The sequence below is a fragment of the Microcaecilia unicolor genome, chromosome 10 (assembly GCF_901765095.1).
Source record: "Microcaecilia unicolor chromosome 10, aMicUni1.1, whole genome shotgun sequence".
Taxonomy (NCBI): Eukaryota; Metazoa; Chordata; class Amphibia; order Gymnophiona; family Siphonopidae; genus Microcaecilia; species Microcaecilia unicolor.
In genome coordinates, this window is record NC_044040.1 from 183,748,835 (window position 1) to 183,776,615 (window position 27,781).

Below are 27,781 nucleotides of genomic sequence, written 5' to 3' on the forward strand. Positions count from 1 at the left end.
TCTTAGCTGCTAACATTAACACGTTGTGAAACAGGCTATTACCAGATTTAATGAGGGGGGGGGGGTGTTCTCTCTATTTTTTATGCATTAATGTTACCATTGGCACATGGTACCTGGAGAGAGGTACCCCTTCCTATTTAGGAGGCGCAGAGTGATCCTGCTTTAACAGTGTGTTAGCCAGTTATGCTTCCATGCTCAATCTCCACCCGTGCCATGACCTTGAAGAGAAACCTCCTTCACATATATCCAGAATTGTCTTTACTATTTGCTTGTTATATTAATAATCATGCTTTATCATTATCATGTTACCCAAGATCCTTCTGTAATACTAAATGTTTATTTCATATATATCTCCACTATTCATGATGTATTGTAAGCTATATTGAGCCTGCAAAGAGGTGGGAAAATGTGGGATACAAATGCAACAAATAAATAAATAAAAAATTGTAAAAAAAAATTCAGCAACATGGTTTAATATATGAAAACAGGAAAACTACCCCAAAATGTCTTAACGCAGACTCACAGAAGGCTGTTTTCACATATTTATTGTGCGATAAGTGCTTTAGGAAACGGGCCCGGGAATCAGCAGTGTCAGCTTCTCTCCACTTTCCTTCCAGACATTTCCCACAACCAGCCTTTCCACCTACCACCATCTTCCTCTCTTTCACCCTCCCCCATTTTCACTTTTTCTATACCTTTAGCTTCCCCTTTCCAACCCAGGGCTGGTGCAATTAATTTTCAGGCCCTTAATCATGATTGTTGAGTTTGAGTTTATCCCACTAGAATTCCACAAAAAAATGCAAAATTGACATCATACTTTTAAATATTTATCTTTATTTTGTGTATCTAAGCGACTCATTTTCAAAGCACTTACACTTACAAAGTTCCATAGGCTACTATGGAACTGCTTTGAAATTCAGTGTTCACATGGCATTTGCATTTGTATTACTAACACCATAATTAAATGCAAGCATTACAAATGTAACAAAACAAATTTGGCACAATACAAGGAAAACAATGATGAGTCATGCCACATGCAAATACAAGTGAAGCAGCTCTTTAATTTTAAAGTGACTTAATGGGAATCACAATAAACTATGCACTGCCCATTAAGCTGGAAAAGTTAAGGATTCCTAAAAAGGTGTAGTTAAATGTCCTTGAGAACATTGGCAATTTGCTATGTGATCCTTAAAGAGCAGATAGCCATAGGGTGCTATACACCCCCCCCCCTCCCCCCTTGTCTGAGGGCAGCCTTAGGTCCATGGGGCAAGGGCAAGGCTGATTATTCCTGACTTGTGAAGGCTGAATTCAAAGCACTTAGACTATGGAACTTTGTAAGTCTAAGTGCTTTGAAAATACATCTCCATATCCATATTTATCCGTCTATATCTAACTATATATCTATGTCTTTCTATACCTCCCTATATATATTCTCTCAGCAGCAGTACTTTCCCATTTTGTTCTTGCCACAAGACGCTATTTACAGCTCAGTGCTACAAGCATTCCAGGCATGCACATAAGTGCAAAAATGCCAGCGTAACTACATACCATGAGAATGAAAACTCTGCTTCCGCATATTAGCAAACTGTTAAAACAGCTAACAGCTGACTGCACATGTTTCTTAAATTAAAATTCCCTATAAGTATATTCATTCATAGGTTATCTGTCAGTCTGAGGTCCTCCTCTTTGACTGCATTTCTGCTAGTTGTTTTCTTTTTCATTTTCATCTGGCTGCCCAGGCAAGATTCCTTTTGAAACTACACTTCCCAGCAAGCTTTGCCCATAGAAAGTATTAACTTCACTCTAGTTTCCAATGTTCTCTCTAGAGCTCCATCTATTGGTTAGTTCTGTGCTTCACTATAGTTCCTATTTTAGGCACCTATATTTGGATGATTTTTAGGCAGTCTTAGGGCCCGATATGCAAAAGCAACCGTAAAATACGTCTGCCTTGGTAAAATTTAGCAACTCAGAAACAGCAAGCGATGCACAAAGGGGATTTCATGCAAGTGAGCTGCACAGAACCCCCTTTGTGCATCGGTCACTGTTTGCGAGTCTGAGCTGTCAAATGCATTTGAAAGCTCTGGATGCACTGACCATACCCACATCGAACACGACCTCCCTCACCTCCCGACAGCTTGCTTGCAGAACCCCACTCCCCTCGCGACTCGCCTTCTGTCCTCCCGAACCCCCTGTGACATGCCTCCCTGGCACCCCCACCGTGACCCTCCCCAGTTCTTAATTTTCCCTGGTGGCCCAGTGGACCCTGACTGTCCCCCACCCTCCAGCAACAACTCCAAATCTTTTTTTTTTTTTTCCCCTGGTGGTCCACTGAACCGGACCCCCTCCAGACACTGACCCTGATCCCACCCCCCCTGCACGCTTCTACACCCCTCCCTGTACCTTTACAAGGTGGAGGCAGAAGAACAGGAGCAACAGCTCCTGCCTCAGGCCCATCCAACATAAAATGGGATGCCCAGGTCCTGCCCAGTGCATTCTGGGATACACTGTGCAAAGCTAAACACCATATAAGGAGGTTTTTCCCTATATGGTGCTTAGTCCCCCAATGCATTTCAAAATGCACTGAGCATGGCCTGGGTGCTGCCATTTTGTTCCAGGCAGGCCCAAGGCAGGAGGGATCTGTTGTTTCTCCTGCCTCCACCTTGCAAAGGTATAGGGAGGGGTGCGGGATCCGGATCGTTCACTGGACCACCAGGGAAAATTTAAAAAAAAAAAGATTTGGGGTGGTCACCGGGGGAGGGGGGGGGGTCTGGTCCATTGGACCACCAGGGAATTTTTTTTTAATTGGATGGGGGCTTACCCAGGGGTCTCACTGGGGGGGGGGGGGTGCCAGAGCTGCCTGCTTATGCTTCCCTCCTCTTCGACAGCTCCAAAGAAGCCATAAAATTTGCGGCTGCTCTGGAGCTGTGCATTCCCCAGAATGCTCGTTACAATATTAATGAGCTCATTGTAATACATTTGCATGGGGTTCTCGGTGACCACTAGCGTCACATGTAGAGCCACAGAAAACCCTTTTGTGCATTACTAGCTAAAGAACATTTGCTTTAGACTGGCTAGAAAGCAAATATTAACAGCATGGTAAGCTTTGTGCATCTGACCCTTAGGAATTAAAACTTTAGGTTGAAAATTCATCAATACTGAATCCTGCATTTCTTTTGCACTGAGCATGCCTAAGGAACCTGTTTACTAACCTACTGTGATGAAGCAACACAGGTTAAACCTGCATTTAATTATGGTATTAGTAATGCATATGCAAGCATTACAAATGTAACAAAATACATTTGGCACATTTCAAGGAAAACAATAATGAGCCATGCCACATGCAAATCCAAGTGAAGCAGCTCATTAATTTTAAAGTGACTTAATGGGAATCACAATAAACCGTGCGCTCCCCATTAAGGGGTAGATGCACTAACAAAAACGTTAAAGCCCTGCCCTTACTGATTCCTTAGCGAATCGGTAAGAAACGGGCATGCAAATCAGCTGCTCACTGCTAGCTCATTTGCATGTGATTTCCTTCCAAGCCAGTCAGCCAGCGGAGCATGCGCAGAGCAGCCAAGCGTTATGCTGGCTGCTCTGCGCATGCCAAGGACGTCCACTCAAAAAAACAAACAAAAAAAAAAGGACATCCCTGACAAGCAGGACGGGCTTTTCTTCAAACTCAAGGGTGCCCGAAAGGTAGAGACAAAAAGAATCCAAGTTGCTCACACTTCCGATGTTCTCACTGCTTATCTTCTGTTGTGGAGAGTGTGAAGCCCTCCTTAGGCACAGTTCCCTGCACCGATGCTGATACTGGCACTAATAAGAGTAGAGAGCAGAGTCCCGCGAGCTACATCTCTTGCAGCCCACACAGGACCGGCACGCGCTCTGGTGCCTTCTGAGCGGTTTACAATTACTAACTAAAGCAAGGCATAAAAGTTGGATTTAGTATAAAAACAAAAAAAGGAAGGAACCCCGGCATCAATATTCAAAACAATTCAACAAGCCAGAAACAACTCCTGGCTGGTTAAATCACCTGTTTAGGTCAACCAGTCATTTTTCAGTGGCACTTTAAAGTAAAACCAGCTATTATGGGGGCATTCCAGGAGTGGAGTCGGCACATGGCTGATTCAATATTCAGAACTCGACCAGCCAAGGTAACCGCATAAATAGGATCGCATAAAAGTCAAACCTATCTTTATACGGTGCCCCATTACTGGTTGAATGCTGAATATTGCACTTAACCATCTATGGTGTAGCCGGCTCCGGAAACCCAGATATGCAGTGTCTGGGATTGGCAGCATGGAATGTTGCTACTCTTTGAGATTCTACATGGAATGTTGCTACTAATTGGTTTTCTGCCAGGTACTTGTAACCTGGATTGGCCACTGTTGGAAGCAGGATACTAGGCTAGATGGACCATTGGTTTGACCTGGTATGGCATTGTTAAGTTCTTATGAAGCCTGGACGTGGCCTGGCATTGAATTTCTGGACATAATGTCAGCAGCATTCAGTAAAATGCTGAGTGCCACCGGCGTAATATGGACCCTTCCATATTTTACTGGAAAGGTATAAAAAGAAAGAAAAGGTGACGGGAAGCCATACATTCCAGACCTACCAACTAACCAGAGGCACTCCTGCATCTCTAAGGAAAAGCTAGACTCTAGATTTTAAAACGCATCCTGGAAAAGAAGTTTTCAGGTGAGACTTAAATTTTGATAGAGAAGTTTCTAGTTGTTATTGAATTGCAAGAGCATTCTATAGCCTGGGACCAACTACACTAAAGATTTTACTTCAAACATGGTCATACTTAATGTACCTAAATGTGGGAACCACAAGCAGTTGTTGACTTATAAGAACATAAGAATAGCCATACTGGATCAGACCAATGGTCCATCTAGCCCAGTATCCTGTTTCCAACAGTGGCCAATCCAGGTCACAAGTACTTGGCAGAAACCCAAATAGTATCAGCATTATAGAATCCCAAACAATGACAAGATTCCGGAACCCCAAACAGTAGCAACATTCCATGCTACCAATCCCGGGGCAAGCAGTAGTTTCCCCCATGTCCATCTCGATAACAGACTATGGACTTTGCCTCCAGAAACTTTTCCAAACCTTTTTTAAACCCAGATATGCTAACCACTGTTACCACCTCCTCTGGCAAAGAGTTCCAGAGCTTAACTATTCTTTGAGTGAAAAAATATTTCCTCCTATTTGTTTTAAAAGTATTTCCATGTAGCTCCTTTGAGTGTCCCCTAGTCTTTGTACTTTTGGAACGAGTGAAAAATCGATTTACTTCTACTCGTTCTACACCACTCAGGATTTTGTAGGTTTCAATCATATCTCCCCTCATTTAAAGTGCTCGGCTTGGGGAGTATGGGATCAGTAAACTTGCTAGAAAAAGTGGGAAACCAGACTGTTGACTCTTATGAACCAATAGCAGTATTTTATACGTAATGTAATATGTCAGTGGTAGCCAGTGTGCTTGCTTGAGTAATTGAGGCGTGATCGTATTTTGGCTCCTATAATGAGTTTAATAGTAAGATTTTGAATTAATTGAAGGCATTGATTCTCAAAGACTTTAATGCTCTTGTGAAGGGCATTCCCGTAATCCAAGTTATTAATAACTAGAGCATGAACTAGTGTTTGAAGGGCAGGCTGATGAGATATTTATTTATTTATTTATTTATTTATTTGCAAAACTTTCTATACTCCTCTAGCTGATGGGCAGACAGAGCAGTGTAAAGGCTAAGGTAGAAAACATGAAAAGGTACAGAAGAGCAGGATAGTTAAATCTGAAAGACAACCATAGCTAAAAGAAAAAAGAAAACGCACACTAAAAGAATAGCAGGGTTGAACGGGTACCACTGGTTGTTTCAATCAGACTGTTTCCCCAAAACCTAATTGGAAGAGCCAGGTTTTCAGCTGAATGTTAAAGTTCTTGAAAGAGGAATTGCTACGAAAGGGAAAGGGGAGATTATTCCAGGTGGGAGGAGCAAGAAAAAAGAAAGCGCTGTGATGTGTTGATTCCAAGTGAGCACGTTTTGGAGAAGGCAGAACTTAACGGTGACCATTTAAAGAACGGAGGGTTCTGGAGGGAAAGTAAGGAATAGTGAGACAGGAAAGATACTCAGGGATCCCACGCCTGAAGGCCTTAAAGGTAAGGCGTGGCAATTTTATAAGTAATGATATTGTTTCTATGTGTTGAATAGATCAGATCAATTCTCCCCTTAATGCTTCCATGCTTATTGCAACCAAGTGTAGGCAGGCAGTAATTGTGCAGGACATGCTAGGCATGTCTCTAACCAGTACTGAACAACCTTTTCACTTAGCGTGTTTTAAATTTTACTATTAAGATGCGCTAAGTGCAAAACGTTAGTGCACTTTAGTAAAACTCCCCCTTAGTCTGTTAATTCCTTGTCCTGCCTCTGCTAGATAGCTGTTATTAAAACGAGAGAACATATGACAGAAAAAATGCAAAACATCTGTGGGATAGAATTCCTCTAATTTGCCAACATCAGTGTTCTAAATCATAAATAAGAACCCTTCAGGTTGTATCACCTCTGAAATAAATTTGCTTTCTCTGACTTGGGTGAAAGCCTGGAAAGGGAGGAATGCGCACCAGAGGCAAAAAAAAAGACAAGACACAACATGGGAGAATGAGAAAGAAGTAAGGGGCGTGTGTGAGATTACTACTATTTATCATTTCTATAGCGCTACTAGAAGTATGCAGCGCGCTGTACACTTGAACATGAAGAGAGAGTCCCTGCTCAACAGAGCTTACAATCTAATTAGGACAGACAAACAGGACAAACAAGAGATAAGGGAATATTAAAATGAGGATGATGAAATAAGGGCTCTGAACAAGTGAATAAGGGTTAGGAGTTAAAAGCAGCATCAAAAAGGTGGGCTTTTAGCTTGGATTTGAATACCGGCTCAGGAAGTCTATTCCAGGCATATGGTGCAGCAAGATAAAAGGAACAGAGTCTGGAGTTAGCGGTGGAGGAGAAGGGTGCAGATAAGAGAGATTTACCCAGTGAACAGAGTTCCGCTCATTTCTTGAAGATATGAAGGCAAAGCAACATGTCTAGGGCTTCTGATTTTAGGTTTTAATTAATAAACAAAAACCTCACTGGCACCAAAAAAATGCAGGTGTTTATTGGATAAAAACTGAAAAAATCCATTCACTCTAGTACTCTCTGCACGACCTGCCTTGGATCCTTCACTCTGTCTTTGTATGTTTTCTGTGTTGATCATTCTCAGTTGTACAAGTGTATATATGCGATTCAACCATAAAAGGTGTAGAAATCCATAAAGAGTTCTATGTGACAGGAGGTGAGAGTCTGAGGTGCCCAGACCAGGAAAGGGACTTTGAGGTGATGGTGTGTGAGGACCTCAAGGTGGCAAAGCAATATGACAAGGCAATGGCCAAGCCCAGAAGGTTGCTTGGCTGCATAGAGAGAGACGTAACATACCATTTTTCTATCCACTATTCTTTGCACTTCCTAGTGTAGCTTTGTACACCACTCGGATATTTCTGTTGATCTGCAGTATAGCAAGCTCTAAATAAACTTGGAAACTTGGATAACACTCCTGTACAAGTCGTTGATGAGACTGCATTTGGAGTACTGTGTTCAGTTTTGGAGGCTTCATCTTACCAAGGGCGTAAAAAGACTTGAAGTGGTCCAGAGGAAAGCATTGTGCAAGCCAGTGGCGTAGCCACAGGTGGGCCTGGGTGGGACGGGGCCCACTCATTTAGTGCTCAGGCCCACCCAACAGTAGCACACATTTAGCGGTAGGTGATGGGGATCTTAAGTTCAGCCAGCTGAAGACTGCCCCCTGATGGTAACAAAAACACTACTCTCCACAATACTGGCACCTGCACACACTCAGTTTTCAGCGCATGCCTGCTGCATACTTCCAAGGTGGAAAGAAGCATTTTCCCACCAGCTGAAATATTTTTTTTTTGGTGGTGGTTGGAAGGGGGGAGAACACTTGGTGCCCACCCACTTCTTGCCTAGGCCCGCTTAAAATTTGTTGACTGGCTACGCCCCTGGTGCAAGCCCTGGTACTATCTGTCTTGGACTACTGCAACATAGTATACCTAGGACTCCTGAACAAATTTATGAGGAAGCTACACGTTGTTCAAAAACTTTATTTATAGTTTTCTCTTCATGAGATGAGCTTGGTCTTAAAAAGTGCTTTTTTTGTAGGAAAAAAGGTACCGGTACTCATTATGAGTTACCTTAGGAATGGGGGTCACTATCCATGGCTCCACCCCTATGGTAGCCACACCCACAGTAGCTGCACCCCTTTTACCAGCCATGTCACATAGAAACAGGCATCATTGAAAATATTAAACCAGTATAGGAGAAAAAAATAAATTGTGATTTTTTTTTCATTATAAATAATTTCTGTAAGCTGATACAGCTCCAGTATACCCAAAATGACACAAACCAAATTAGAGTAGAGGCAGGCCAACAGACACTCCAGAACAAGAAGTGGTACTTAAAAGACGCTTTATTTGTTGCGTGGACAAAGGGACCCAATGCGTCTGTGTTTCAGTGTAAACAAACGCCTGCCTCAGGGGTCACAATAATGATCAGGGGTCACAATAAGTGCAAAGTGATGCATGTGGGTAAGAGGAACCCGAATTACAGTTATGTCATGCAAGGTTCCGCGTTAGGAGTCACAGACCTAGAAAGGGATCTGGGAGTCATCGTTGATAAGACGTTGAAAACTTCTGCTCAGTGTGCTGCGGCGGCTAAGAAAGCGCACAGAATGTTGAGTATTATTAGGAAAGGGATGGAAAACAAACACAAGGATGTTATAATGCCATTGTATCGCTCCTTGGTGCGACTGCACTTCAAATATTGTGTCCAATTCTGGTCGCCGCATCTCAAAAAAGACATAAAGGAATTGGAGAAGGTGCAGAGAAGGGTGACGAAAATGATAAAAGGGATGGAAGGACTTCCCTATGAGGAAAGGCTAAGAAGGTTAGGGCTCTTCAGCTTGGAGAAAAGGCGGCTGAGGGGTGATATGATAGAAGTCTACAAGATAATGAGTGGATCAGAGCGGACAGATGCGAAGCGTTTGTTTACACTTTCAAACAACAACAAAACCAGGGGACACAAGATGAAGCTAGAATATGGTAGATTTAAAACAAATAGGAGAAAGTTTTTCTTTACTCAGCATGTAGTTGGACTCTGGAACTCGTTGCTGGAGAATGTAGTGACAGCAGCTGGCCTTATGGAGTTGAAGGGGGGTTTGGGCAGATTCCTGAGGGAAAGGTCCATTGAACATTATTAAAAATATATATATATATATTTTAGGGGGGGGGGGGGTTGCCGGGTTCTTGAAGCCTGGATTGGCTGCTGTCGGAGACAGGATGCTGGGCTTGATGGACCCTTGGTCTTTTCCCAGTATGGCGGTGCTTATGTGCTTATGATCAAGAGGAAATAAAGCAGCCCAAAAGACTCCGTGCAGGAGAAATGCAGAACACACAGTGTTACTCGCTGCCTGCCTGCTTGAGAGTCCGGGCCCCTGGCACTAATCAGCCACTACAAGGCCCGGCACCAGCTCTGATGAGCCTTTGCGCCTAATGCCATGCGCTCTGCAAGGAAGGCTCTGTTAGTTCCGCCCTCTCACGTATGCGTCAGAGGGGCAGTACCAACAGGGCCTCCACGAGCAGATAGGTTCAAAGGCTGAATGTGCTGGTGCCGGGCCTTGTACTGATTGATTGGGGGCCCAGACTCTCACGCAGACATTGAGAGAAAACTGGACTCGGGAGGTAAATAAGGTGCTGGTAGGCCGTACCGGCACAAAAAAAGCACTGGTCTTAAATATGTAAACCACCAAGAAGTCCATGAGGGATAAATGAGCAGTATGTAACATATATTTATCATAGCATAGCCAAATTAATAGGAAGAGGGCAATGATTCAAACATTCCATCTCTTACCTGATAAAACTGCCCTGGCTTCCGCTCAAAGCGGGGGTGGAATTCAGTTACTAATCATAACTTTCAAAGGTCTTTATGGCCTGTCGCCAGGTTACCTACAACAGTTTGTGCAAATCTATTAACCCAGGATAGCACTCAGATCCTTAAATGACATCAGACTGATAATGACTAACAGCCAAGTCTGCCATCTGAAACAAACATTCAACGCCACCCTATTAGGAAAGGGAGCAGAGCCCTGGAATTCCCTGCATTCGGAGATCAGACTGAGACCAAACTATTTGAGCTTCCACCAACAACTGAAAACCTGGTTATTTCAAAAATATTGTGGTACACAAATAGAACTCAATGAACAGTCAGTTAACGTTAATAGCATGAACTCTAGACATCCAATGTGAAATTAGGACAGCACCAGATCACAACGGATAGAGTCCCACTGATGTTGAATCAAAGAAGAGAAAAACTAGTTCTAACTAATTCTAATAAGTCTTAGGTTCTTGTCAATTGTTAGACTTAAAGGTTGACTTATTATAATTTAACCCTGTGTTCATTAGTTCATACGTCTAGTTAGGTTAAACGTTGCACTGTAAAACTGTTCTAGTTTGGATTGTTCTACGCCTCGAACTTGATGGATTATAAATGCCCAAATTAAATTAAATTAAAATGGCATGGGGTCTGTACCAGAAGACATATGAGAAGACTTGAAGACTGCTATATATATATGTCCCAGTGGCGTAGGAAGGGAGGGCAGGGGGGGGGGGGCGGTCCGCCCCGGGTGCACGCCACTGGGGGGTGTCGGCTCCGCGCTGGTGCTCTGCCCCGGAACAGGTTACTTCCTGTTCCGGGACAGAGAGAGCAGTGAACCAGCGAGGAGCCGACACACCCCAGCAACGTGCAGTTGGGGCGGATCGGCCCTCCCGCCCGTCCCTCGCCGCAGGTATGCACTCCGGGGGGGGGGAGGTATGCGCTCCAGGGGGGGTGCGCCCCAGTGGGAGGAGGGTGCGCCGTGCTGCACCCGGGGGGGGGGTGCGCAGCAGCGACCCACCCCGGGTGTCAGCTCCCCTCGCTACGGCTCTGATATGTCCTCGAGGAGAGGAGGGACAGGGGAGATATGATACAGACATTTAAATTCTTGAAAGATTATGAAGACCAATACAACCTTTTCCAAAAATGGAGAGGCTGTAAAACTAGAGGACATGAAATGAAGTTGCAAAGAAGAAAACTTAAAAGCAATGTAAGGACTTTTTTTTTTTTGTAACGGAAAGAGTGGTGCATGCCTCAGATGTTCTGTGGGAATTAGTGGGGTCAAAAACAGGGATGGATGGGGTGGTCAAAAAGGTGTAGGATAAACACGAAAGGTTTCCTATTTGGCATGAAGATGGAAGTCAAGAATAGAGCATTCCCACTCTCTCACAGTAAAACTTAAATCATTTTTTACACTTTAAAGAAAAAAGGCATGGAGGGGGGAGGGGAGACTGCACTGGTGATCAATTTCAAACATAAGGGCCATTTTACCAAGCTGCGGTAAGGACTAAACATGCTTGCCGCAGCTTAAAATAGTGTACTGTGGGGCGTGCTGAGGCATCCTGGAGTTCCAGACCATTACGTGAAAAACTGCACTGGCTACCTGTCAATGATCATATAACATTTAAAATTTGCACCCTGGTGCATAAAATCCTCTACCCTGGGACCTGGGACCTCTTCTCTTCTCCATCTATACTTCTTCCCTTGATACTCTGATCTCATCCCATGGTTTTCAGTATCATCTTTACGCTGATGACTCCCAGATCTACCTCTCCACACCAGAAATCTCAGCTGAAATCCAGGCCAAAGTATCAGCCTGCCTGTCTGACATTGCTGCCTGGATGTCTCAGCGCCATCTGAAACTAAACATGACCAAGACTGAACTTCTTATCTTTCCACCTAAACCAACCTCTCCTCCTCCCCCATTCTCTATTTCTGTAGATAATACTCTCATCCTTCCTGTCTCATCAGCTCGTAACCTTGGGGTCATCTTCGACTCCTCCCTCTCCTTCTCTGCACATATTCAACAGACTGCTAAAACCTGTCGTTTCTTTCTCCATAATATCAGCAAAATTCGCCCTTTCCTTTCTGAGCACACTACCAGAACCCTCATCCACGCTCTTATCACCTCTCGCTTAGACTATTGCAACTTGCTTCTCACAGGTCTCCCACTTAGCCATCTCTCTCTTCAATCTGTTAAATATTCTGCTGCACGACTAATATTCCGCAAGGGTCATTATGCTCGTATTAGCCCTCTCCTCAAGTCACTTCACTGGCTCCCTATCCGTTTCCATATACAGTTCAAACTCCTCTTGTTGACCTATAAGTGCATTCACTCTGCAGCTCCTCAGTACCTCTCCACTCTCATCTCTCCCTACATTCCTCCCCGGGAACTCCGTTCACTGGGTAAATCTCTTTATCTACATCCTTCTCCTCCACTGCTAACTCCAGACTCCGTTCCTTTTATCTTGCTGCACCATATGCCTGGAATAGACTTCCTGAGCCGGTACGTCAAGCTCCATCTCTGGCCGTCTTCAAATCTAAGCTAAAAGCCCACCTTTTTGATGCTGCTTTTAACTCCTAACCCTTGTTCACTTGTTCAGAACCTTTATTTTATCATCCTCACTTTAATATTCCCTTATCTCTTGTTTGTCCTGTTTGTCTGTCCTAATTAGATTGTAAGCTCTGTCGAGCAGGGACTGTCTCTTCATGTTCAAGTGTACAGTGCTGCGTACGTCTAGTAGCGCTATAGAAATGATAAGTAGTAGTAGTAGTAGTACTTATATGGATAATCTTATCATCTTACCACCCAGGAATTCTTACAAATCTTCTCGTTCTTACTTACATCTCCACTACCCCACATGTAGTGGCCTCAAGTATAAAACCAGCTATGCATCTACCTTTCCCTATATCAGCGCACAATTGTGGAATGGTTTACCCAAATCAGTTAAAACTACTTCCGAACAACAGGCTTTCAGAATATCACTGAAGACCACCTTATTTAGAAAAGCTTACGCTACAGTCCCGCATTGAATTAGTGACTCCTGAACTGTTACTGTTATGGGGCCGTATTGAATTCTTCTGCACCTTTCTCTTTTCTTCCCCTCTGTCATTATTCACCAACTACTTCACCCTTAATGTATCTGATTGTTTGTTACTAGATTGATGTAAGCCTGTTTACACTGATGTTAGCCTTTTTGACCTAATGTAAGCCGCATTGAGCCTGCCCATAGGTGGGAAAGTGTGGGATATAAATGCTATAAATACATAAATACTTTTGACGTATGCACACGCTACTGGCATGCGTTCGCCAAGGGGGTGTGTCTACACGAATCAGCACAGCTTCATTACCGAGCACTAACTGATTAGCACAGGATTATCATGTGAGCACCTACGTGATAAGTAAGGGCTCATGTGCTAATTTTTGTTGATGACTACATGCTGATGGCAACATTAGCATATGGCCATTAAATCAGAAAATGGAAAATCTACCATTTTCCAGCCACAACAAAAAGTGTCCTTAGCTCATGAAAAAGACCTACATAAGGGTGTGCTAAGGCCACTTTTTGCCGCAGCTTAGTAAAAGTACCCCTTAAAGACAAAAGTGTGTGTGGGGGGGGGGGGGTAACCTGCAAAGAGTTTCTGGCACAACCTTGGCCAGAAACTCCCCAAACTTTCTGGGGAGTCTGAATGAGTCATGCTGTTGAGGTTCCTTCAAGCTTTGAGGTCTTTATCTGCCGTCATTATTATGTTACTTTGGTACTATGTACTGCAAAAACACCGATAAATACTGATTTTATGTACCCTCAAAGAACCCCTAATTAACTTTTTTTAAAAAGCCTAATTTTACAATTTATAAACAACTAAGAGTAGAAACTCTAAACATGCTTAAAACAGTCATAACCATACTCCGCCTGAGACCACATTTTTCCTTGCCTTCCCACATATATGTTGACTAGTCTGAAATGCATGTTGGGCTAGCTTCTATATATGGTGCTGTAAAACTTGGCACCGAAAAAAATATATGCCTAGGTGTATCCTATAAAATTCGCCTGAAGTTAGGTGCGGTTTATAGAATACACCTAGAGCCCATCCGCATGACTATCTAGTCGCGGGAACATATGCAAAGTAAACCTTGGTATAAGTTAGGCATGGAGTGGGTGTATTCTATAACATCTACAATCTGCCCATTCCACGCCCATGGCCAATGCCCCTTTTGGCAGTATGCATTAGAATGTATGCGCATCACATTATAGAATACGCTTAGCAAGTTGTGTGCGTAAATTCTAATGAGAGCTAATTAGTGTCAATTGCTTGTTAATTGGAAATTATTGGCACTGATTGGCTTGTTAAGATAATGGTGCTAAAATACCTTTTGAAATATGAAATAATCTCTCCAAGACCTAACTAGTTTCTACAGTCTTTTTGGCTGGGATAGTTGTTAAGCTTTCTGATCACTCTGTGCACCCCTGGGATTCCTCTCAAATTCTTTGAAACTAATGACTTTGTGCCTCGTCAGCTCCTGAGATATTCTTAGCTGTGGAATGTAGCTGGACTTCATAAATTGGAAGTGATCCAAATATCAAAACAATACAAAGCAATGCAACTGCTGAACAGCTGCTCACACAATTTACATGCAGGTGCCAAATATATATGACCTTGAATTCCAATTTTATGTAGACATAAATATTTGTAATTAAATTATGTTTTAAGAGGCAGGCTGTCACATTAGTATTAAAATATAGCATCAGATTGTTAAATGGCAGGAGTGCTGCCCCTGTTGACACATTGCTTAAGTGTAGCATTACACGCCTTCAGAAGGAATGAAGGTTTTTAATTCAAATTTTGGTTTGCTTCTCAGGAGCCTGCCAGGATACAGGGAAAGGCCAAGTCTACAGTTTTGGAGAACAAATATTTTTCATTATAAAGGTAGCATCCCCATTTGAAGGACAAGAGGCGAAAGAGAAAGGGATCAGAAAAATCTATAACCCCAGACTATCCAAATAGCTTTGTTGTAAGGGTAGCCAAAATACGTAAATTGGAGTCATTACTTGCAAACAAATCTCGTGACTGTCACTATCCTTAAAAGACCAATTTGTAGCATTTAAGGTCATGAGTTCATCACCTCCATTTCCATTCTCTTTCTAAAACATTGGTGTTCGACAGAACCTGAAAATACAAAATTTTAAGAGGGTCTTTTACTAAGGCACGCTCAAGTTTTTGGCACGCGCTAACATTGAGGGTGCGCTAAACATTAGAGATGCCAATGCATTCCTATGGGCGTCTCTAACATTTAGCGCGCCCACAATTTTAGCGCGCACTAAAAACGCGAGCGTGCCTTAGTAAACGTCGAGCTAAGTGTACTGAGAAAAGTCGATTCTAAACTAGGGATGGGCTGTCGTTTGCAATTAGGAAATGTCAACAATGATCCTGTGTTGTTGCATGTTGTTATCAAATGAAAACGAGTGGGGGAAAAAAACCCACGACATTTCGTGTTTTGCCTTTCTCTGTTAGTAGTGCACACTCTGTGGAAATCGTATGCACTATCCCCCGAATTCTGTACAGTGCGACATAAGTTGCGTGTGCAAATCTGGTCATATTCCGGATTTGCACGTGCAACTTAATTAGTTAACAAGCCATTCAGTGCTGATAATTGCCATGTAAAAAGCAATTATTGACACTAAATGTTATTAATTAGAATTTACGTGCACAATTGACTAACCATATTCTGTAATGTGATGCATGTAAATTCTAAGTTGCATAATTGAAAAGGGGGCGTGGCCATGGGCATGGAATGGGCAGGTCATTGGTGTTTTTTTAATTTCTGCACGTTGTTATAGAATATACCAGGTGCACGCCTAATTTAGTCGCCGGGATTTACACCAAGTTTTACATGGCGGAACTGCCCACAACTAAATGTAATCAGGTATACTTTATATAGAGTACCGCCTAGGTGCATTTTTTTTCAGTTTTCAGGCGCCATATAAAGAATCTAGTCCTATATGGAAAGAGGACACACATTGCTGATAATGAAACCTTTGCACATGTGCAGACTTATGAACGCAGGCATGCCCTTTCTGGAAAAGAGTGTTGTCATGAAACAGTGTTCCCTCTTTCCACATAGGGGAAATCCAATAAATGGCGCTCAAAATTCAGCACTGGAAAAAAAATCGGCACTAAACAGTATTCTGTAACAGGCTTTCCAAGATCAATAGTAGCCTAGTGGTTAGTGCAATGGACTTTGACCCTGGGGAACTGAGTTCGATTCCCACTGCAGCTCCTTGTGACTCTGGGCAAGTCACTTAACCCTCCATTGCCCCTGGTACAAAATAAGTACCTGAATATATGTAAACCGCTTTGAATGTAGTTGCAAAAACCTCAGAAAGGCAGTATATCAAGTCCCAGTTCCCTTTCCCTATTTGAGGTTCTACATGAAATGTTGCTACTATTTGAGATTTTGGAATGTTGCTACTATTGGAGATTCTAGATGGAATGTTGCTACTATTTGAGATTCTACATGGAATGTTGCTATTCCACTGTTCCACAAAGCTGCTATAAGCCCAACACGGGCTTACCGCTCGCTAATAAGGAAGTACCTCTGGGCTACCGCAGCAGCTTGGCAGTAGTTCCTACCCCCAGTGTACCGTGTATCTGGCAGTAATCGGGCAGTGCCACGTGCTGCCTGGTTACTACCATTTTAGTGCAGGAGCCCTTACCACCACCTCAATGAGCTTACTGCATGGCCATTTCATCAAGAAAAGAAAGACATACCTTTTACCTACTGCGGTAAAAGGGGGCCTCGGCGTGCATCGAAAACATGCCCTTTTTGCCATAACTTGGTAAAACAGGCCCTAAGATTGTTTCTAGCGTGCCTGTCAAAAAGATCTTTTTCCTGTTGTTGTGTTTCTGGACATGCCCTCTTTCCCTGTAGGGCTAGATTCGGTAAATGGTGTCTAAATTTGGACCTCGGAAAAAAAGGCACCCAGCGTTATTCTCCAAGATGAGTTCTCTTTATAGAATAGAATTGGGGTCCGAATTTTGAAGTGGCTTAATGCTGATTCAACAGAAGATATACCAAAAGAAAATACCACATTAAAAAGATTTTTTTTTTTAAATCTTGAATTGCTTGGCACCATTTAATCTTATTAATGCACCGTATCCTGCCACCTTATTTACTTTCATCACAGGTGCTGCAAATCTTTTCCAGGCTACTCTTAATAGATTTTTAAAGACTACCAATCAAACCCATTGTCTTGACCTTGAAATTTGATGATGGAGGCTGGATACTTACCAGGAAAGGCTGACTGGGACTGTCATTAGCACCATTTGTCTTCCTTCCTGTGAGTTAGAAACATCTTCAGTCACATCAGGTCACTTTCCTAAGGAAACAGACATTGTCATACTTTAATGCAAGTGAAGGAATTTCCGGGTTGCAGGGGAGGGGGGCAGTCGAATTTGTGGTTGGCTCATTCCTGGATCTGCAGCTGTTCATGCCATCCAGAAAGCAATTAAAGGGTCTCTGGTCAAGCCCTGTAAATATCACCTTTCATTCTCACTGGTGTCTTGCTTCCATTGGAAGTTCTGTGTAAGCTGGCAGACATCCAGCCTCCCTTTGTCTTTTCTGTGTGAATGAAGATGTGTTCTGTTTTTTGAATGAGTGCTGATTTTCTACTAACATAAGGGGATGGAACTTGATATACCGCCTTTCTGTGGTTACAGTGGAAGTGGTTTACACATTATATACAGGTGTTTATTTTGTACCTAGAGCAATGGAGGGTTAAGTGACTTGTCTAGAGTCACAAGGACATGCATAAATACATTCTACAAATAAGCAGTGGATTTTCCCCAAGTCCATTTTAATAATAGTCTGTGAACTTTTCCTTTAGGAAGCCATCCAAACCTTTTTTTTAAAACCACGCTAAGCTAACTGCTTTTACTACATTCTCTGGCAAACATTCCCGAGTTTAATTACATGTTGAGTGAAGAAATATTTTCTCCAGTTCGTTTTAAATTTATTACTTTCTAGCTTCATTGCATGCCCCCTGATCCTAGTATTTTTGGAAAGAGTAAACAAGCGAGTCACATCTACCTGTTCCACTCCACTCATTATTTTATAGACCTCTATCATATCTACCCCTCAGCTGCCTTTTCTCCAAGCTGAAGAGCCTTAGCTCTGAACCCCATTTCTCTGGTTCTCAGGCCACCGCACTACTAACATTAAGATTCTCCTCCACTCCAATTGATTGCATCTGTGGCCTAGCCAGACCTGACTATTTGGATGGGCCCAGAGTTAACATGGATAAGCTCTTTCATATCTCCCCTCCCTATACCCCATCATCTTCCCTGCACTTACCCCACCCCCACCCCCTGTACATAGATAAAATGCAAGAGGTTTTTTTTTTTAAACCTGGGCACTTGGGCATAGTTTGGGGGAATGAGGGAGACATTGCCCTCCTCCAAACGAGTTGCCCCTACCTGGGCAGGGGTAAAGGCACAGGTGCCCAGACACTGATTCCGGACTGTTACTGCGGCAGCCTGGAGGAACCACGAGATGCCTTGTCTCTTGCTCGCTCACTCACTTTCTTCTCTGACTCTCGCGCTCGTGGCGGCAAAACAACAAACTGAAGCCGTAGCCCTGGGCGCGCCGCTGCCGGTTTCCTTCCTTCCTCTACAGGAAGTTACATCATGAGGGGAGGAAGAAGGAAGGAAGCCAGCAGCGGCACGTGCAGGGCTATGGCCTCGTGCATAGTTTCATTTTGTTTTTTGCTTTGCCACCACGAGAAGAGGAGAGCGAGCAAGAGACAGGGCAACTCATGGTTCCTCCAGGCCACCGCAGTAGCGACCTGGGAGGAAATCAGTGTCTGGGCACCAGCCCTTACCCCTGCCCAGGTATGGACAGTAGGGAATTCATTTTGTTTTGCTTGCCTCCAGGCAGCTGCGGACTCAAGATGTTTTAATTAGTCATCAAGAGGGAGCAAGGTAGAAAGAAAAAGGGAGATGGGACTATGCTGCATGATGGGAGAAGGTAAAAAGAGACAATAGTATTGGTGAGAGACGGGCCAAGCTGAATGAAGGGAGGGAAGAGAGAGACAGAGTAATGCTTGGTGCTGGGGGATGATAGACAGAAGGGCAATGGTGGGGGAGCAAGAGAAACAGAGGGGTAATGTTGAATGGTGGGGGCATAAGAGGGAGAGACAGAAGAAATCCTAGATGCCCAGGGCAAGGCAGGCTGGGAGGGAGGGAGCATTATAGGACATTCTGGATGACTGTAGCAGGGAAGGGGGAGTGAGAGAGGAGATTCTGGATGGAATGGTGAGGAAGGGATGAAAGGGGGGAAAGGAGAGATACTGAAATGGAAGAAGAGAGGGGGGGGGGGTAAAGGGGAGACAATAGAGGGAAGATGCTTGATGGAAGGGGGAAGGGGAAAGGAGAGGTATTAAATGGAAGTGGAGGGAGGGGAGACAATGGAAGAGGGGGGAGGTGAGAGACAGGATGGAAGGGAATAGGAGAAAGAGCAGAGATGGTGGATGGAATAGGGGGAGAGAGAGGGAAAGGAAGGAGACAAAATAGGGAGAACGAGGATGGTAGGAGGAGACGACAGAGTTGGTAAAAGTTTGGGGAATATGAGGAAGGAGAATGGGAGAGCCAGGTTGAGGGAAAGAGATGGAAACATGTAGGTAGGTGCAGTAAAAAGAGGAACAATTGAAGACTGGTCAGTAATAATGAAAGCTGGACAGAGAGGCAGAACTATAAATGGAAGAAACTGAAAGGAAAAAAATGAATGCTGGATGTAATGACCAGAATGAAAAGGACAGGAGGAGAGAGAAAAATGGCAAATGGAAAATGAAACCCTGGCAAGAGAGTTAAGAGAAGAGAGAGGAAAGCAGAAACCAGAGACTGAAATCAACATGATTAGAAAAAGTAAATGCCCGGACCACACAGGTAGAAAAAAATATTTTTAATTTAGGATAAAGTAGTGTCATAGCCCTGAATCCTACTCTAAAGGTTAATATAAAAAATAAAACAAATATGTAGACAAAAATTAAAATGAATCCTTAAGCTCAGCACACAATTCAACATCACAGAAAAAGAAACAGTGTTGTCTGTCCCTCTGTACTGCGGAAAATATCAGTATCAAAAACTGGCATATTACAAACAGTATATTACAAATGAAATATAAATTAAAAGATGGAAAATAAGGTGATAGCTTTTTATTGGACGAAGTTAATTCATTTTTCAGTTAGCATTCAGAGGTCAAAGCCACCCTCCTCTGGTTAGGACAGTATCTCATATTTAGGGGTCCTTTTACTAAGGTGTGCTAATGATTAGTGTGTGCTAAATGCTAAGAAGTCCATAGGTATAAAATGGGCTTCTTAGCATGTAGCATTCGCTAATCATTAGCATGCTAAATCCATTATGCACCTTAGTAAAATAACCCCTTATTTTCTAATGTACTATTTGAAATACGTCAGGTTTTGAAATTTACACCTGCTGTCCTTATAATTTGCACAGTACAGTAGTACCTCGGTTTTCGTTGGTTTTGGATTTCGTTGATTTTTTTCGACAAGAAATTTGTCTCGGTTTTCGTTGGTTGCCTCGGATTTCGTTGAAAAAGGACGTCCATCTCCCAATTTGAGTGGAGGAGTGGCCTAATGGTTAGGGTGGTGGACTCTGGTCCTGGGGAACTGAGGAACTGAGTTTGATTCCCACTTCAGGCACAGGCAGCTCCTTGTGACTCTGGGCAAGTCACTTAACCCTCCATTGCCCCAGGTACAAATAAGTACCTGTATACAATATGTAAGCCGCATTGAGCCTGCCATGAGTGGGAAAGCGCGGGGTACAAATGTAACAAAACAAAACATAACAAAACAAAAAACAATTTGTATCGGAAGATGGACATCCTTCTACCGATTTTGGCCGTCCTCGTTATTTGCCTCGGCTTTCATCGGTTTCGGATTTCGACGATTGTTTTCGGACGGATTATCGACGAAAACCGAGGTTTCTCTGTATAAGGGGACACACTACTGTTTGCTGGTGTTGTGTGCAAAGTCTGGCTATTTTGGGAGTTCAGTTTAATTTTTGTCTGCAAATATCTATTTTTAATTTGTAGTTATTTATTCCATATTTTGTGAGGATCTATTTGCATTCTATGTGTGTGGAAGAGACCAAGTGTTCTGTTCGTATTGAATGTCTGTGCAGGATCAATCTGTACTAATCTGGCTTGTTTAGTTTTCCAATAGGTACATTGATGTTCTAGTGTCCACCACAATGTTTACGGTGCAGTCTTCTTTTAGGTAGGCCCTTCTTGTGTGACTCTTAGAAATTAGTGCTATTGTGGTATGGTAGAATTGCTCTATAGTTCCTGAGTGACATTTCTAGGGTTTTTTAATTTAAAATATGCCTGATACTGGATTTGAATTTAGATTACGCCTTTCTCAGTAGTAGCTTAAAGAAAGTTACTTTCAGGTACAGTAGATATTTCCTTTTCCTTGAGGGCTTGCAGTGTAAGTGCTTACCTGAGGCAATGGAATGTTAAATGACTTATCCAAGAAATCAAGGAGCTGCAGTTGGATTTGAACCCTGGTTTCACTGGTTGGCAGCCTACTGCTCTAACCATTAGGTACAGCTGATACAGATAATACAGTCAAAAATTTAGACGCTTTCGGCTGCTGAACTCTTACACCATACTGAAAGTGTCTACATGTTTGACTGTAATAAAATTCAGACCCATTCAACGAAAGAATATGCTGGTGAACCTCTTAGTTGTCATACATATGTACCCTGATGAAAACCATAAAGCAAAATGACATGACCACTATAGGGATAAGTGATAGAAGGATCCATAACATTAGTTGTGACAACATTTTGATAAGTTAAGTTCCTTGCATACAGCATGTATCACAAATGTGAATACGAGCCATAATGAATATATTTTTTATTTATTTATTTATTTTATTTGTTGCATTTGTACCCCACATTTTCCCACTTATTTGCAGACGCAATGTGGCTTACACAGTACCGTGAGGTGTTAGCCACCTCCGGTGATGAAACAAATACAGAGTGATGTTGTTACAGAACATTAGAGATTCAAGAGAAGTAGAGTGATATATTGTTCATTGCAGGTTATGGCTTCGTTGTGTTGCTGAGTTCAGTTACTTAAGTTGGATCAGTAGTGTATGCCTTTTCGAACAGATCGGTCTTTAGTGATTTCCGGAAATTGAGGTGATCCTGCATTATTAGATGTATATTAGATGTATAGATGCAAATTAGTATGCTAATATGTCAGAGCACACCCTCCCCCCCCCCCCCCCCAATGGAGCAGTCAAACTATGCCTATGCCTGAGCACTAGTAGAGGGGCCAAGGGAGGTCTTGTCTTCACTCTGACTTGTGCCCCTTTTATTTCAGGATGAGGCATGTACTGAGCCATGTTGAAGGCTTCTGAGTCAGATCCTGGCTCTGGGCAGGTCATGGCACATGGTGGAGTGTGGAGGAGGCCAGAGGGCAAGACCTTACTAGTGTGCCTATGCAGGCCATGGGGGCAGGACTCAGATCTACAATACCGCTGCAGTGGCAGCCAGTTTGTCTGGGGCTAGGCAGATCAGGAAACAGCAGTGCACGTAAGGCCTATATAACCCAAACTACGATGGACTGGAGGCCCACCCAATGCCATGAGCAGCAGCAGCAGCCAGGTATGGCACTGCTGTCTGAGTTCAGGGCTGAGATAGCACCACCAGCGCCTCATGATACTTCACCTCATTCCTTGCCCCTTATGCTGAACCTCAATGCCCCGCCTATGTTCCCCACCCCCTTAAGGCACCAGGAATAGGGGTGGCTCCTTTTCATAACTGCAACTAGGGAGTGAGGGGATTCTTATGTGTTAAATGTAAACAGTCTCTGCGTCCACAAAATCCAACCTCCACCCAATAACAGGTGCAAATCAGAATTAAGACATTTCTCCATGAAAATCATCATACCAAAATATTCCAGTTCTCATGTCATCTGAGCAAACTCTAAAGACCCTCTAGCACTGAACTCTGATTCAACAATAGCAATAAACCAGTGTGTATAACAAATGCAAAAATTAAAAAAAAAATGTTAATATGTGAGAGAAGCCCTCAGAATGAATGTTCATCCAGATGACATCCTCAGAAAGGAGGATATTTCAAGCATGAACCTTTCTTAATATTATCTTTCATTGGGTTTCTAAGTGCAACAACCAAAATATAATATGCAGATACTTTTTTTGTTAAATCAATGGTAAAATATTATTTGTGAGCTTTTTCAAGTGTTGTCATATAACAAAAATACATCATTTCAATCTTTCAGAGAAAATAGCCACTAATTATATATCTTCAATCTCAGTCTCACTCGTAAGCGCTATAACTTTTCTGTTGCTTTTTCTCTGTGTGACAGCCGATGGCCAATGAGAATGTGTTTTGCTGTCTGAAACTATTTTATTTGGGTTTAGCTATTATGTTTTCAGCAGTAGCTCAAGGCAAGCTTTGGAACTGGAGCTGAAATATTTCAGACTTAATTTTGCACATTTTTCCAGGGTTAGAGCATCATTTTCACTTGAATTTTCCATTTTGTATCTCTGGCACCATATCACACAAGTGTGAGCCAGCACCACTCAGGTCCAAACCTCAACAGTGCCTAAACTCCTAAGACAAACGTTTAAAATAAATTTCTTCTTAGGCATCAGGCAACACTTCAGAAGTTCACTTTGAGGCTGGATTCATCCAAATTCTTGGTGTTTGTAAGGATGAATATAAATAAAAACAATCCTGAATAATAATTATCACAAAAGCAGATTTTTGGGAAGTGTTTGTCACGACTATAAAAAATAATAATAATTTTGGAGTGCATAGAAGGAGTAAAACTGAATCTTTTTGATGGTCCATCATGGAATTTCTGCATGCATAGAAAATTGCAGGCAGATAAAGACTGTATGGCCTAGCCATTGTGTCCCATCCATGCCATCTGCTCTCCCTGTCACTCCCTTCGAAATCCTGTGTACTTGTCCCAAGCTCTCTTGAATTCAGTGGCATAGCCACAGGTGGGCCAGGGCCCACCCACTTAGGGCTCAGGCCCACCCAACAGTAGCACACGTTTAGCAGTAGCTGGTGGAGATCCCAAGCTCTGCCAGCTGAAGACTTCCCCCTGATGGTAACGGAGATGCTACTCTCCATGGTACTGGCACCTGCGCATGCTCAGTTTTCAATGCATGCCTGCTACAGACTGCCAAGGTGGGAAGAAGAATTTTCATGCCAGCTGAGATATTTTTTAGTGGTGGTTTTGGGGAGGGAGAACACTTGGTGCCCACCCACTTCTTGCCTATGCCCACCCAAAATCTGTTATCTGGCTACGCCCCTGCTTGAATTCAGCATAAGCAGTGGAAATCACACTACCATACAGGAATGAATATTACCACCTGCTCTCGAGTGTCTCACGAGCAGGTGCAAGTGTCCATGCCTGGATTTTGCAAGTACACATGTTAGTACATAAGTACATAGATAAGTTTGTATGTATTTTTGTATGTTTGTATGTATTTGAAGAGCAAGAGTATGAAACCCCTGTTCATCAATTTTCTGTGGTTATTATACAAATTGATTTTTTCTTATTTTGAAAGAATATGATTTCATTAAAATGTAATAGTTATCGATTACTCTTCAGCAGGGGTTCTGAGGACTCACCTAGCCAGTCAGGTTTTCAGGATACCCACAATGAATATGCATGAGATAGATTTGCATGCCCTCCATGATATGCAAATTTATCTCATGCATGTTCATTGTGGGTATCCAGAAAACCTGACTGGCTAGGTGTGTCCAAAAACTGGGTTGAGAACCCCTTTCTCTTCAGGGCGGCCCTTCTGTTTTGATTATCAGGTAGAAAACTTGCTTGTACTTGTAAGACAACTATGCAGTGGTGTAGCGAGGGCGGCTGCCACCCGGGACGGCTCGTCGCTGTGCCCCCCCCCCCAGGTGTAGCATGACACCCCCCCCTCGGCGCATCACCCAAGCCCCTCCCCTCGGCACATCACCCAAGCCCCCCCACCCCTAGTGCATTCTTGGCTGCCGTGTGCACGCCGCTGGGGGGGTGTCGGTTCCGCTGGTTCCCTGCTCCCTCTGCCCCGGAACAGGAAGTAACCTGTTCCAGGGCAGAGGGAGCAGAGAACCAGCGGAGCCGACACCCCGCCCCCCCCCCCCCCCCCCCCCCCAGCGGCGTGCACCCGGGGCGGACTGCCGCCACGCCCTTGCTATGACACTGCAACTATGGGATACATTTCCTAAAGAAAATTCATAGGGGGTCTTTTACTAAAGATTAGCTCGAGTTATCTGCAGCAGGGCCCGTGGGAATAATATGGGACCTGCTGCAGATAATTCAAGCTAAGCTTTAGTAAAAGAGCCACTTAGTGTTGACAAAAAAGTCAAGGCCTTTGAAGCATTTCTTGATTTCAGACTGGGAATTCACTTCCTGGTTGCAGCACAGATTATTCAAGTTTCTCCACAAAACATATGTTTGTTAACCAAACAGACATAAACATGCCCGAACTCTGGCCAATTTATTAAGACGAGCGTTTCCTGGAAGATCTTCTTTCAGGCATGCATTAATGTTTGTTGGACAGAAATGACTAAAAAAACAAAACAATAAGCGTGACAAAAACCAGCTTGAAGTGTTCAGGCTATTTCTTCTGCACTTTAAACACCTGCTAGCACTCATTTCACAAACAGCAAATGCTAACCAAAGAACAAAAGATAATTTTGTAACAAGGTGCCTGGTTTGTGGATTTGATATACCATCTTTCTATGGTACAACTAAAATGGTATACTATTTTTATTATTATATGCAGATACTAATGCATGGAGCCGATATTCAGACCGCAGAAGTTAGCCTGGCTAACTCCCACGGTCACCGCCAAACCCGGGATATTCAATGCCGGGCCATTTCCAGTGACCAGCGTTGAATATCCGGTTTATTTTTGGCTGGTTAGAAGATAACTGGCTATGTTGATATCCAGACTTAGCCGGTGATCTTTTCACCGGCCAAAGATACCCCACATATTCACACAGCCAAATATAACCGCTAAAGTGGGGCTGAAAATCGGCGGATAGCCATTGATGTCGGCCTATATAACTGGCTATCTGCTAGTCGCTAACCGGTGATATTCAGCGGGACTGAATATCGCCGGAGAGCTGGTTATGGGACATTTAACCGGCCTGGTGTTGACATCTACACTTGTTCCAGGTCAATACCTGCAATATAGGCACAGTTCCTGCCACGTAAACTGATATATTGTAAAGACAAATAGGCTTCTATCTGTCTTTATAAAACTGACTTAAAATAGGTGCCCCAAAATGCACCTACACTAGGTACAGTGCCGTAGCGAGGGTGCCTGACACCCGGGGCGGGTCGCCGCTGCACACCCCCCCCCCCCCAAAACGCACCCTACCTTGCAGCAGGGGGCAGGCGGGAGGGCCGATCCGCCCCCAGTGCACATCACTGGGAGCTGCGTCTGCTCTGCTGCTTCCCTGCTTTCTCTGCCCCGGAACAGGAAGTAACTTGTTCCGGGGCAGAAAGAGCAGAGAACCAGCGAGCCGACACCCCGCCCCAGCGCGTGCACCCGGGGCGGACCGCCCCACCGCCCCCCTTCCTACGCCACTGACTAGATACCCCCTTATATAATTACCCTCAACATGTGGTTTATGCACAACATTGCTTTTTAAAATTACCCCCAGAGTGTGTTATGATCTAAAAGTTCAGTACAGAGATATAACGACTGAAAAAAACAGGATTATTTCTACTCAGTATTTCTCCTTGTAAGGAATCTCATTTTCTCCATTACCAGTATAGTTACTGACACGCTGCACTACTGAATGGAGGATACCACAGTCCTTTGTGTGACTTGGCAGCTTTTGAGCTGGAAGAAAAAAGTCAGCCCAGCTCAAGAATGACATAATCACAGCTGAATAGTCTTTAAAATTGTCTCCTTTCTCTCTCCCCAACCAAACCACCCTGCCCCAGATAGTTTTCTGCAACAACCCTTCCTCCCCTACCCAAACTGGCCACCCCACCCTATCCCCCCCCCCCCCCCAATATTTAAAAACACATTTCCCTGGTAGTCTAGTGGCCTCCTTCCCTTCTCAAACCCCCCCCCCCCCCCCCCCCGTAACTTAAAAAAAAAACACCTTGGGTTTTAACATACCGAATAATAAAAGAAGCAACATGAAATAGGAGAGAAAGTGTTTTTCAGTAGGATTTAGCTTAGTACAAACCCAGATTATTCTTATTTGAATTTAGTAGTAGTAAATCACCATTCAGCCGAATATGAATAACGTATAAATAGGCGTCTAAATGGCAGATGACGTTTAATGTGAGCAAGTGTAAAGTGATGCATGTGGGAAAGAGGAACCTGAATTATAGCTACGTCATGCAAGGTTCCACATTAGGAATCAAAGACCAAGAAAGGGATCTAGGTGTCGTCGTTGATGATACGTTGAAACCTTCTGCTCAGTGTGCTGCTGCGGCTAAGAAAGCAAATAGAATGTTAGGTATTATTAGGAAAGGAATAGAAAACAAAAAAGAGGATGTTATAATGCCTTTGTATCGCTCCATGGTGCGACCGCACCTCAAATATTGTGTTCAATTCTGGTCGCCACATCTCAAAAAAGATAAAGTGGAATTAGAAAAGGTGTAGAGAAGGGCGACGAAAATGATAAAGGGGATGGGATGACTTCCTTTTGAGGAAAGGCTAAAGCGGCTAGGGCTCTTCAGCTTAGAGAAAAGGCGGCTGAGGGGAGAT

The 27,781-nt window shown here is 43.4% G+C and overlaps 1 protein-coding gene and 1 long non-coding RNA gene across 2 annotated transcripts in view; both read left to right on the forward strand.

The window, feature by feature from the left end:
- The window catches only part of ARHGEF26 (Rho guanine nucleotide exchange factor 26), a 194,339-nt gene that overhangs the window by 146,715 nt on the left and 19,843 nt on the right, over positions 1–27,781 (forward strand). The window lies entirely within an intron of this gene.
- LOC115478879 lies at positions 1,576–15,278 on the forward strand. Its single transcript, XR_003943585.1, has 3 exons — positions 1,576–1,587; positions 12,484–12,486; positions 15,171–15,278. It is a non-coding gene; the product is annotated as an uncharacterized LOC115478879 (long non-coding RNA).